We start from the raw sequence: 11,705 nt of genomic DNA on the forward strand, positions 1-11,705 counted from the left end.
AATGATACTTGGAACATGAAATAATACTCTATTGAGTTCCAGAATTCTATGACACTTGGAACATGAAATAACACCCTGTTGAGCCTATAACTCAGTGATACTTGAAACATGAAATATACACACTGTTGAGCCTAGAGTTCAGCGATACTCCGAACATGAAATAACACTTTGTTGAGTCTAGAGTTCAATGATACTCGGAACATGAAATAACACTCTGTTGAGTATAGAGTTCAATGATACTCGGAACATGAAATATACACACTGTTGAGCCTAGAGTTCAGCGATACTTGGAACATGAAATAACACTCTGTTGAGTATAGAGTTCAGTGATACTCGGAACGTGAAATAACACTCTGTTGAGTCTAGAGTTCAGCGAAACTCGTAACATGAAATAACACTCTGTTGAGTCTAGAGTTTAGTGATACTCGGAACATGAAATAACACTCTGTTGAGTCTAGAGTTCAGTGATACTCGGAACATGAAATAACACTCTGTTGAGTCTAGAGTTCAGTGATACTCGGAACATGAAATAACACCTAAAAACTAAGAAAACATGAATGGTCTAGAATTAGACTCTAATTAGACCTTACTAAATCTAGATACCTGTAAAAGAATCAAAAATGGTTAGTAAAATGTTTCATATAGAATTTTCATGAATTGAAAACATACTGTTCTAGGGATACTAGAACCTTCCTGAATAATGTCCCAAAACAAACACAGCTTCATTACATGGGGATAAGCCTCTCCAAACATTCCTTGGAAAACAATAGGAATTGTACTAGAGACCCTACATGCACATAGAATACAATATCCAGAATTCTAGCACAATAGAACTTTTGAATGTCAGAACATAGATTGCGCACATCACGGATTTCCACGAGAGTTCTGTAAATGTCATGAAATAGTTGCGCACAATGAATAACATGAATTAAGCATAGGAAAGAAATCACGCGTTTTACCGATTTGAAGGCAGCTTTATAAAATGGCAGAAAATGGTTGCGCGCTATGAATATCTTGATTTATACACAAGTAAAGAATCGCGCTTCTTGCTGATTCAAATGCAACCTGGAAAATGTCAGAAAATGTTTGTGCACAATGAATACCAAGGGTTAATCACGAAAAGCGAATCGCGCGTCTTGCCGATTCGAATGCAACCTTGTAAATGTCAGAGAATGGTTGCGTACAATGAATATCGTGAATTGTACATGAGTAAAGAATCGCACGTCTTGCCGATTGGAAAGCAACCTTGTGAATAACAGAAAATGGTTGCGCACAATGAATACCAAGAGTTAATCACGAAAAGCGAATTGCGCGTCTTGTCGATTCAAATGCAACCTTGTAAATGTCAGAGAATGGTTGCGTACAATGTATATCGTGAATTGTGCAAGAGTAAAGAATCGCACGTCTTGCCGATTCGAAAGCCACCATGTAAATGTCAAAAATTGGTAGCGCACAATGAATATCAAGTGTTAAAACACGAGGAAGAGAATTGCGCGTCTTGCCGATTCGAATGTCACCATATGAATGCCTGGAAATGGTAACGCACAATGAATATCAAGGGTTAAAGCACGAGGAAAAGAATCGCGCATCTTGCTGATTCGAATGTCACCATATGAATGTCTGGAAATGGTAACGCACAATGAATACCATGAATTAAACGTGAGTAAAGAATCGCGCGTCTAGCCGATTCGAATACCAACATGAAAATGCCCAATAAACATCAAGCGCACTTTCACACACACAAGAGTCAAAAGACCTTATAATCGTAATTAGGCCCAAGAACTCGAAATCCTTCGAAAACGGGGTCGGGGGCCCAGCCCGACCTCCGTCTTACCGCCCTTTCAAGAATCACCAAGCGAAGAGAAAGGGCGATGCCTGGAAGGTACAAGTAGGCCTCCGGAACAGGAGCTCAGAAACTTGCTGCTGCTCTGCACCGGGACCTCTGAATAGTGAGCACGTGGAGTTGGGCTGGCTCCCTTTTATAGAGGAAAGGTTAGATCTGAGTCTACCAAGTACTGGTGCAACAAATCAGACACACAATTGTTCAAAATATGCTCTTTCAGGATTGGATTATACAGGCTTTCATAGTCAGTCACCTTACTGCCATGTAACCAACCCTCCAAGGCCTTCACTGAACAGTCTTCAAAGTCTGTCCAGTCTTGAGAGGACTCTTTCCTGGTGTCTCTGAACTTAATCCTGTATTGTTCAGTGGTTAAGCCAAATCCATCCAAGAGTGCATCTTTCAAAACTTTGTAGTTGTTAGCATCACTTTCTCTGACAGTAAGGAGCCTATCCCTACCCTTACCAGTGAAAGATAGCCACAAGATAGCAGCCCACGGCCTTTGAGGGACCAACTGTACCATACAGGCCCTCTCAAGTGCAGCAAACCACTTGTTAATGTCATCCCCCTCCTTGTAAGGGGGGACTGGCTTATGCAGGTTTCTGGAATCTTGTTCTCTCACAGGATTGCTATCAAAAACACTGCTGTAGCCACCATGGGGAACTAACCCCAACCTCTGCCTTTCCCGTTCCACATCCAGAGATTCCCTGCCTAAGGCCAGCTGCTGCTGTTTAAGCTTCAGCCTGGCCTCTTCCAACCTCAGCTTTCTGAGTTCTCTTTCCATTAAGTTATCCTCAGGGTGGGAGGCTTGGGAATTGTGAGGCACAGACGAAAGATGGGAATTGGCAGAGTTAGTCCCTAACTGGCTGGACTCTAGTAACCTGGCCTTTAGGAGTGAAAGGTGCCCTACTAATGTGTGACCCCCTCCCACTACCAGTGTCACTAGATGGCCTGTTAGCTGGCAGGTCCTTAGAAGAATCCTCCCCAGCATCCTCAAGGGACTCCTCTGAGTCTGGCTGGGTACCCCCCTCCTGATCCTGGGATGGGCCAGACTCGTTCTGGTCACTGTCTAGGAGAAGGCTAAGGAGAAGATCTTTTGTGGGATTCTTACCAATACTTAAACCCCTTTCAATGCAGAGACCCCTCAAACTTTTAAAGTTTAAAATACCATATGTTGCCTGGACAACTGTGGGAGTGAGTTCTACTGCAGACATGATTCTTTGAAAGAGTTTAAGGTAGAGAGAAAAAAGTTTAGAAACTTTTAGAGAAGAGAGAAAAACGTTTCTAAAACTTTTTACAACGTTTAAAGAAAGAAAGTTAAACTGTTTAGGTTAACTGTGTATATTCTGTAGTATTTGGTGTATGTTTTTCTTATGAAAAGCACCAATGACAAAGTGGTAAAGCAGTTACAAGTACCTATCCCACCACTGCACCACCAATGCAGGAGGTTGGCCTGGCTTATAGTGGGTACCTTATGGTACTTACACCTTGTGCCAGGTCCAGTTATCCCTTATTAGTAGTGTTCTAGCAGCTTAGGTTGCTAGAGGTAGCTATAGCAGAGCAGCTTAGGCTGAACTAGGAGACATGCAAAGCTCCTACTATACCACTTATATCATATAGCACTATATCATAAGAAACACAATACTCGGAGTTACTAAAAATAAAGGTACTTTATTTTAGTGACAATATGCCAAAAGTATCTCAGAGGATATACTCCCTTAGGAGGGAAGTAAAATACACAAAATATACACACAAACCAAAATTAGGTAAGTAAACAGTTAGAAAAGTAGTGTAAACACTGCAGAATACAATAAGATGCAATAGGACAGAGTAGGCTTAGGGGCAACACAAACCATATACTCCAAAAGCGGAATGCGAACCACGAATGGACCCCAAGCCTAGTGTAGTGTGTAGAGGGTTGCTGGGAGTGTTAGAAAACACTAAGGGTGTTCAAGGTACCCCACCCCAAGACCGTAAAAAGTAGGAGGAAAGTTACCCTACTACCCCAGAAAGACAGTATAGTCGAGATAGGGGATTCTGCAAAGGCAACAACTAACTGCAAAGCACTGAAGACGGATTCCTGGACCTGAGGACCTGTAAAGGAAGGGGACCAAGTCCAAGAGTCACGCAAGTGTCCAGGGGGGGGCAGGAGCCCACTAAACCCCGGATGAAGGTGCAAAAGGGCTGCCTCAGGGTGGAAGAAGCCGAAGATTCTGCAACAACGGAAGGTGCCAGGAACTTCCCACGGCGTGCTGGAGGATGCAGAGTTGTTTCCACGCAGAAAGACCACAAACAAGCCTTGCTAGCTGCAAGGGTCACGGTTGAAGATAATGGATGCTGCCTGGGCCAAGGAAGGACAAGGAGGTCGCCCCTTGGAGGAGGAGACAGAGGGGGCACTCAGCAACAGAGAGAACCCAGGCAGAAGCAGGCAGCACCAGCAGAAGCACTTGAACAGGCGTTCAAGAAATCTGAGCACGGCGGTCGTTTCAACACAACAAAAGAGGGTCCCAAGAAGCAGGTGGTCAACTCAGCGAGTTGAGCATAGTAGGACGGAGTGCTGGGGACCTGGGCTGTGCTGTGCACAAAGGGATCCTTGCAAAAGTGCACAGAAGCCTTAGCAGCTGCAGATCACGCAGTACTCAGGATTACTGTCTGGCGTGGGGAGGCAAGGACTTACCTCCACCAAATTTGGAAAGAAGGACCACTGGACTGTCGGGGTCACTTGGATCCAGCTCCTGTGTTCCAGGGACCACGCTTGTCAAGATGAGAGGGGGCCCAGAGGACCGGTGATGCAGAAGTTTGGTGCCTGCGTTAGCAGGGGGAAGATTCCATCGACCCACAGGAGATTTCTTCTTGGCTTCTAGTGCAGGGTGAAGGCAGACAGCCCTCAGAGCATGCACCACCAGGAAACAGTAGAGAAAGCCGGCAGGATTAGGTGCTACAAGGTTGCTGGTAGTCATCTTGCTACTTTGTTGCGGTTTTGCAGGCGTCCTGGAGCAGTCAGCAGGAGATCCTTGGCTGAAGTCGAAGAGGGAGATGCAGAGGAACTCAGGTGAGGTTTTGCATTCGTTATCTGAAGAGAAACCCACAGGAGAGACCCTAAATAGCCCTCAGAGGAGGATTGGCTACCTAACCAGGTAAGAGCCTATCAGGAGGGGTCTCTGACGTCAGCTGCTGGCACTGGCCACTCAGAGGTCTCCATTGTGCCCTCACACCTCTGCATTCAAGATGGCAGAGGTCTGGGACACACTGAAGGAGCTCTGGGCATCGCCCCTGGGGTGGTGATGGACAGGGGAGTGGTCACTCCCCTTTCTTTTGTCCAGTTTTGCACCAGAGCAGGGGCTGGGGGATCACCGAACTGGTGTAGACTGGCTTATGCAAGGAGGGCACCATCTGTGCCCTTCAAAGCATTTCCAGAGGCCAGGAGAGGCTACTCCTCCCCAGCCCTTCACACCTATTTCCAAAGGGAGAGGGTGTAACACCCTCTCTCAGAAGAAATCCTTTGTTCTTCCTTCCTGGGACTGGGCTGCCCAGGCCCCAGGGGGGCAGAAACCAGTCTGAGGGTTGGCAACAGCAGCAGCTGCAGAGAAAACCCCAGAGAGCTGGTTTGGCAGTACCCGGGGTCCATGCTCGAGCCCCGGGGATGCATGGGATTGGCACCCCAATACCAGATTTGGATTGGGGGGACAATTCCATGATCTTAGACATGTTACATGGCCATGTTTGGAGTTACCATTGTGAAGCTACATATAGGTATTGACCTATATGTAGTTCATGCGTGTAATGGGATCCCCGCACTCACAGAGTCTGGGGAAATTGCCCTGAATGATGTGTGGGCACCTTGGCTAGTGCCAGGGTGCCCTCACACTTAGTAACTTTGCACCTAACCTTCACCAAATGAGGGTTAGACATATGGGTGACTTATAAGTTACTTAAGTGCAGTGTAAAATGGCTGTGAAATAACGTGGACGTTATTTCACTCAGGCTGCAGTGGCAGTCCTATGTACGAATTGTCTGAGCTGCCTATGGGTGACAAAATAAATGCTGCAGCCCATAGGGATCTCTTGGAAGCCCAATACCCTGGGTACCTAGGTACCATATACTAGGGAATTATAAGGGTGTTCCAGTGTGTAAGGAAATGCGTCCTTGGCATGGTTACCCCCTAGCTTTTTTGCCTTTGCTGATGCTAAGTTTTGATTTGAAAGTGTGCTGGGACCCTGCTAACCAGGCCCCAGCACCAGTGTTCCTTCCCGAAACTGTACCTTTGTCTCCACAATTGGCACTACCCTGGCACTCAGGTAAGTCCCTAGTAACTGGTACCCCTGGTACCAAGGGCCCTGATTCCAGGGAAGGTCTCTAAGGGATGCAGCATGTCTTATGCCACCCTGGGAACCCCTCACTCAGCACATGCACACTGCCTCACAGCTTGTGTGTGCTGGTGGGGAGAAAATGACTAAGTCGACATGGCACTCCCCTCAGAGTGCCATGCCAACCTCGCACTGCCTGTGACATAGGTAAGTCACCCATCTAGCAGGCCTTACAGCCCTAAGGCAGGGTGCACTATACCACAGGTGAGGGCATATGTGCATGAGCACTATGCCCCTACAGTGTCTAAGCAAAACCTTAGACATTGTAAGTGCAGGGTAGCCATAAGAGTATATGGTCTGGGAGTTTGTCAAACATGAACTCCACAGTTCCATAATGGCTACACTGAGCAATTTATTGTAACATACACCCAGAGGGCATCTTAGAGATGCCCCCTGAATATCTACCCGACTTCTAGTGTATGTAGGCTGACCAGTTTCTGCCAGCCTGCCACACACCAGACATGTTGCTGGCCACATGGGGAGAGTGCCTTTGTCACTCTGTGGCCAGGAACAAAGCCTGTACTGGGTGGAGGAGCTTCACATCTCCCCCTGCAGGAACTGTAACACCTGGCGGTGACCCTCAAAGGCTCACCCCTTTTGTTACAGCGCCCCATGACATCCCAACTAGTGGAGATGCCCGCCCCTCCGGCCACTGTCCCCACTTTTGGCAGCAAGGCTGGAGGAGATAATGAGAAAAACAAGGAGGAGTCACCCACCAGTTAGGACACCCTCTAATGTGTCCTGAGCTGATGTGACCCCTGCCTTTAGAAATCCTCCATCTTGAGTTTGGAGGATTCCCCAATAGGATTAGGGATGTGCCCCCTTCCCCACAGGGAGGAGGCACAAAGAGGGTGTAGCCACCCTCAAGGAGAGTAGCCATTGGCTACTGCCCTCCCAAACCTAAACACACCTCTAAATTCAGTATTTAGGGGATCCCCAGATCCCAGGAAATCAGATTCCTGCAACCTGAAGAAACAAGAAGGACTGCTGACCTACAAGCCTGCAGAGAAGGAGGAAGACGACAACTGCTTTGGCCCCAGCCATACCGGCCTGTCTCCAACTTCGAAAACCTGCACCAGTGACGCATCCGATAGGGACCAGCGACCTCTGAAGCCTCAGAGGACTGCCCTGGACTAAAGGACCAAGAAACTCCCGTGAACAGCAGCCATGTTCAAAACCAGCAACTTCTTTGCAACAAAGAAGCAACTTCCAAAGACTTCACGTTTCCCGCAGGAAGCGTGAGACTCTACACTCTGCACCTGACGCCCCCGGCTCGACCTGCAGAAAAACAACACCACAGGGAGGACTCCCCGGCGACTGCGAGCCCGTGAGTAGCCAGAGACGACCCCCCTGGTTTCCCACAGTGACACCTGCAGAGAGAATCCATAGGCTCCACCTGACCGCCACTGCCTGTAACAAGAGACCTGACGCCTGGAACCAGCATTGCACACGCAGCCCCCAGGACCTGAAGGAACTAAACCTCAGCGCAGGAGTGACCCACAGGCGACCCTAAGTCTAGCCCAGGTGGTGGCTGTCCCAAGAAGCCCCCCTGTGCCTGTCTGCACCACTAGAGTGACCCCCGGGTCCCTCCATTGTTTTCTATCTGAAACCCGATGCCTGCTTCGCGCACTGCACCCGGCCGCCCCTGTGCCGCTGAGGGTGTGTTTTGTGTGCCTACTTGTGTCCCCCCAGTGCTCTACAAAACCCCTCTGGTCTGCCCCCAAGGATGCAGGTACTTACCTGCTGGCAGACTGGAAACGGAGTACCCCTGTTCCCCATAGGCGCCTATGTGTTTTGGGCACCTCCTTGGCCTCTGCACCTGACCGGCCCTGAGCTGCTGGTGTGGTAACCTTGGGGTTGCCCTGAACCCCCAATGGTGGGCTGCCTATGCCCCTGAACTGAGACTTGTAAGTGTTTTACTTACCTCCTAATCTAACCTTTACTTACCTCCCCCAGGAACTGTTGATTTTTGTCCTGTGTCCACTTTGAAAATAGCTTATTGCCATTTTTACAAAGACTGTATATGATATTGCTTTTATTCAATGTTCCTAAAGTATCTAAGTGAAGTACCTTACATTTAAAGTGTTTAATGTAAATCTTGAACCTGTGGTTCTTAAAATAAACTAAGAAAATATATTTTTCAATATAAAAACCTATTGGCCTGGAGTAAGTCTTTGAGTGTGTGTTCCTCATTTATTGCCTGTGTGTGTATAACAAATGCTTAACACTACCCTCTGATAAGCCTACTGTTCGACCACACTACCACAAAATAGAGCATTAGAATTATCTACTTTTGCCACTATCTTACCTCTAAGGGGAACCCTTGGACTCTGCGCACACTATTTCTTACTTTGAAATAGTATATAAAGAGCCAACTTCCTACACAGTGTGCCAATCAGAATTGGTGAAAATGGTCACTGGACTGCAGTGACAATTTTAAAAGCAGAGAGAGCATAAACACTGAGGTTCTGGTTAGCAGAGCCTCAGTGATTCAGTTAGGCAGTAAAAATGGGGTTAACATGCCAGGCAAGATGGTACTTTCCTACAGTCAGGTGCTGTAGGTGATCAGTTGGAAGTCGTTTGTGTCGCTGAGACTTCAGTAGAACAGGAGCCAAGCCAACAAACTCTTGTAGTCCCTCTGGTTGTGGGTTCAAGTATTGTGGGTCGAGTCCTTCTCACCCAGCAAGGATGTCAGCAGGCAGATGCGCAGCACAGCAAGAAAGCAGTTCTTCCAAGCAGCAGTCCAGCAGAGTAGCAGTCCTTGTAGCAGCACAGCAGTCATTCTTCTTAGCAGAGTATCTACAGGCCCAGAAGTGTACTCAGTCGGTAGGTCAGAAGTCCAGTTCTTATACCCAGAGGTGCCTTTGAAGTGGGGGAGACTTCGAAGAAGAGCTTTGAAGTGCCCAGAGGTCCTCCCTTCCTGCTCTGGTTCCAGACCCACTACAGGTGGTTAGGCAGTCCTTTGTGTGGGTCAGGACCAGCAGCGGCTGAAACAAGTTCAAAGTGATGGGGCAGGTGGAGCGGAGCAGGGGGAGCGCACGGGGGGAGGAGTGCACAGGGGGATTAATTATAATTTAGGAAACATTTACCTGGTGCTGCTGGCTGCCCCCCACGCCTCTGCTTCCTGGTCCCATCAGTTCCTGGGGCAGCACCAAAGACTCCCTGTGCAATCATCGCTCTGCTCTCATGCTATTACAAAGCATAAGAGCAGTTCGGGAATTGGCCTGAGCGGGCTGCTTTACTGCTCGCCCAGACACAGGGAGTCTGTGCTGTTTCTCCAACCTGGCTGTCAACTACATCTGGGTTGGAGAAACCTAACTCTGCATGTACGTTTGGCCGGCCTAGAACGGCCAGCCCAGCAGGCATGCGCAGTTAAGTGCACTCCACTCGCCCATCCCTCCCTGCACAGGCTGATCAGTCAGCAGCTGAAAAATAAAACAATAGTAAAATATTATTTTATTTTTCAGCCGCTTGCTCTGAGCGCACATTGGCAACTCTCCTCTGCCATTGCGGAGGAGCCACATTGGCCTGAGCCGCTGTTCAGGACACACAAAAATTCAGGTGTAAGTGTCAGCTCCTCCCTCCAATCCAGCCCAGAAAGACCAATCAGAATGTTGATGGCCCATCAGTCACATCTACGATGCTTTTGTGTGTGGCTGTCTATAGGGAATCCAAAAGCACAGCTATCACCCTTCCCCAGACATGTATTGGAGACAGACTGTAGGCACACAGGGCTAAAAGCAGGAAAATTCCAACTTTCTAAAAGTGGCATTTTCAAAATTGTAGCAATAAATCCGACTAAAGAATCGCAAATGTTATCCTATGGGAGAGGTAGGCCTCACAATAATGAAAAACAAATTTGAGGGGCTTTCACTACTAGGACATTTAAAACTCAAAAGTATATGTTGTGTATTTTAAATATACAGCACCCTGCCCTATGGGCTATATAGGGCCTACTTTAGGGGTTTAAATGTCAAGTTAACATGGCAGTGTAATACTGCATCCATGCTGAAATGGCAGGCCTGGAACATGTTTTAAAGTGCTATTTAAGTGGGTGGCACAAGTAGTCATGCAGGTCCACTAGTAGCATTTATTTACATGCCCGTCCATATGTAGTGCATTTTACTAGGGACTTATAAGTAAATTAAATATGCCAATTGGGTTTATATCAATCAAACCATGTTTTAGGGAGAGAGTACATGCACTTTAACACTGGTCAGCAGTGGTAAACTGCCCAGAGCCCTAAACGACAACAAAAAGAAATCAGCAAAAATGTGAGGCAAGAAAGCAAAAAGCTTGGAGGAAGGCCACCCTAAGGCCGTCAGGTCTACGATACAACTACAATAGAGAGCTCATTGTACTCGGATCTCTACGAGAGAGGTGTGATGGCCCCAGGACAGGAGACACATCGTGGCAGGGAGACATGACTTTCATTTGTAGAAATGCACTAAAGATTTTGACAGACTGTAGAAAATAGACACATCACAGAGTGAATACACAACTAGGGAAGGGTGAGAGTGAATGATAATGCCCCAGATAAGTGGACACCCACTGGTGGCAAGGGAGAACATTGCACCTGTTTGTGCTCCATAAACCCTGATGCCCTTGTATGCTGACACAAACAACATCTGCCCCATCCCTGACCCGGCATTATATCATATCAGTGTTACTGTGACATCACAACCACTTGGTGTCTGTCTTTATCTGAGTGATGTGGTCTTTAGGAGGAAAAACACAACACCTCTGCTGCGGACCCATAAATAATATAGAAAGTTCCCTGTTGGAGAAACATATTTTCTTATTTGCCCAATGAAAAGCATCCAGGACTTGGTGGAATAATGTCTGGACTTTTATAAGCTAGACAGACTCAATGTGTGATCCTCTCACACAATAATCTGCGTTGAGGTGTGTAATGGGCGTTTCCTTTTCTCCTTCCAGTTTTGAATAAAAGGCAGCTTAGTTATTTTTAATTTCTAAAAGCAGATTATCTGTGTCAGAAGACTCTCTCTCCCCCAGTTCCCTGGGATATATCTAAGGTGGGTACAAACAAAACTAGTACATGAAACAGGATAAAATTCTCACGCTGGAGGACACAACATATTACATTACAGGTGAGTACATCAACTGGCTCGTTGGTCTAGGGGTATGATTCTCGCTTAGGGTGCGAGAGGTCCCGGGTTCAAATCCCGGACGAGCCCTCTTTTCTTTTCTTAAACGTAACTCATTTTTAAAGTCACATTTCTACAAATAGAAAATAGAGGAAGCAGGAAACAAAATACTTTTAAATAACCTCTGATGATTGTGAATTTCAACTCAGGACCTGCTGCACTCAGAGCAAGAATCGGAGCCCCAGACCAGCGGTGCAGCTGCAGAAACAGCTGGAGGAGGGGGGGCTACCCTGCCACATCAGCATTGGAGGGGGCTGTATGTTACATGCGTAGAATCCTACAGCAGGGGATGCACATCTCGTGTGAAACCCACACTCTGGGGGCAGCAGG

At 47.3% G+C, this 11,705-nt stretch overlaps 1 non-coding gene across 1 annotated transcript; it reads left to right on the forward strand.

Annotated features, from left to right (window-relative positions):
- The first annotated feature begins 11,333 nt into the window (after positions 1–11,333).
- Positions 11,334–11,405, forward strand: TRNAP-AGG (transfer RNA proline (anticodon AGG)). Its single transcript has one exon. It is a non-coding gene; the product is annotated as a tRNA-Pro (tRNA).
- The last annotated feature ends 300 nt before the right edge of the window (positions 11,406–11,705 follow it).

The sequence above is a fragment of the Pleurodeles waltl genome, unplaced genomic scaffold, assembly GCF_031143425.1.
Source record: "Pleurodeles waltl isolate 20211129_DDA unplaced genomic scaffold, aPleWal1.hap1.20221129 scaffold_86, whole genome shotgun sequence".
Taxonomy (NCBI): domain Eukaryota; kingdom Metazoa; phylum Chordata; class Amphibia; order Caudata; family Salamandridae; genus Pleurodeles; species Pleurodeles waltl.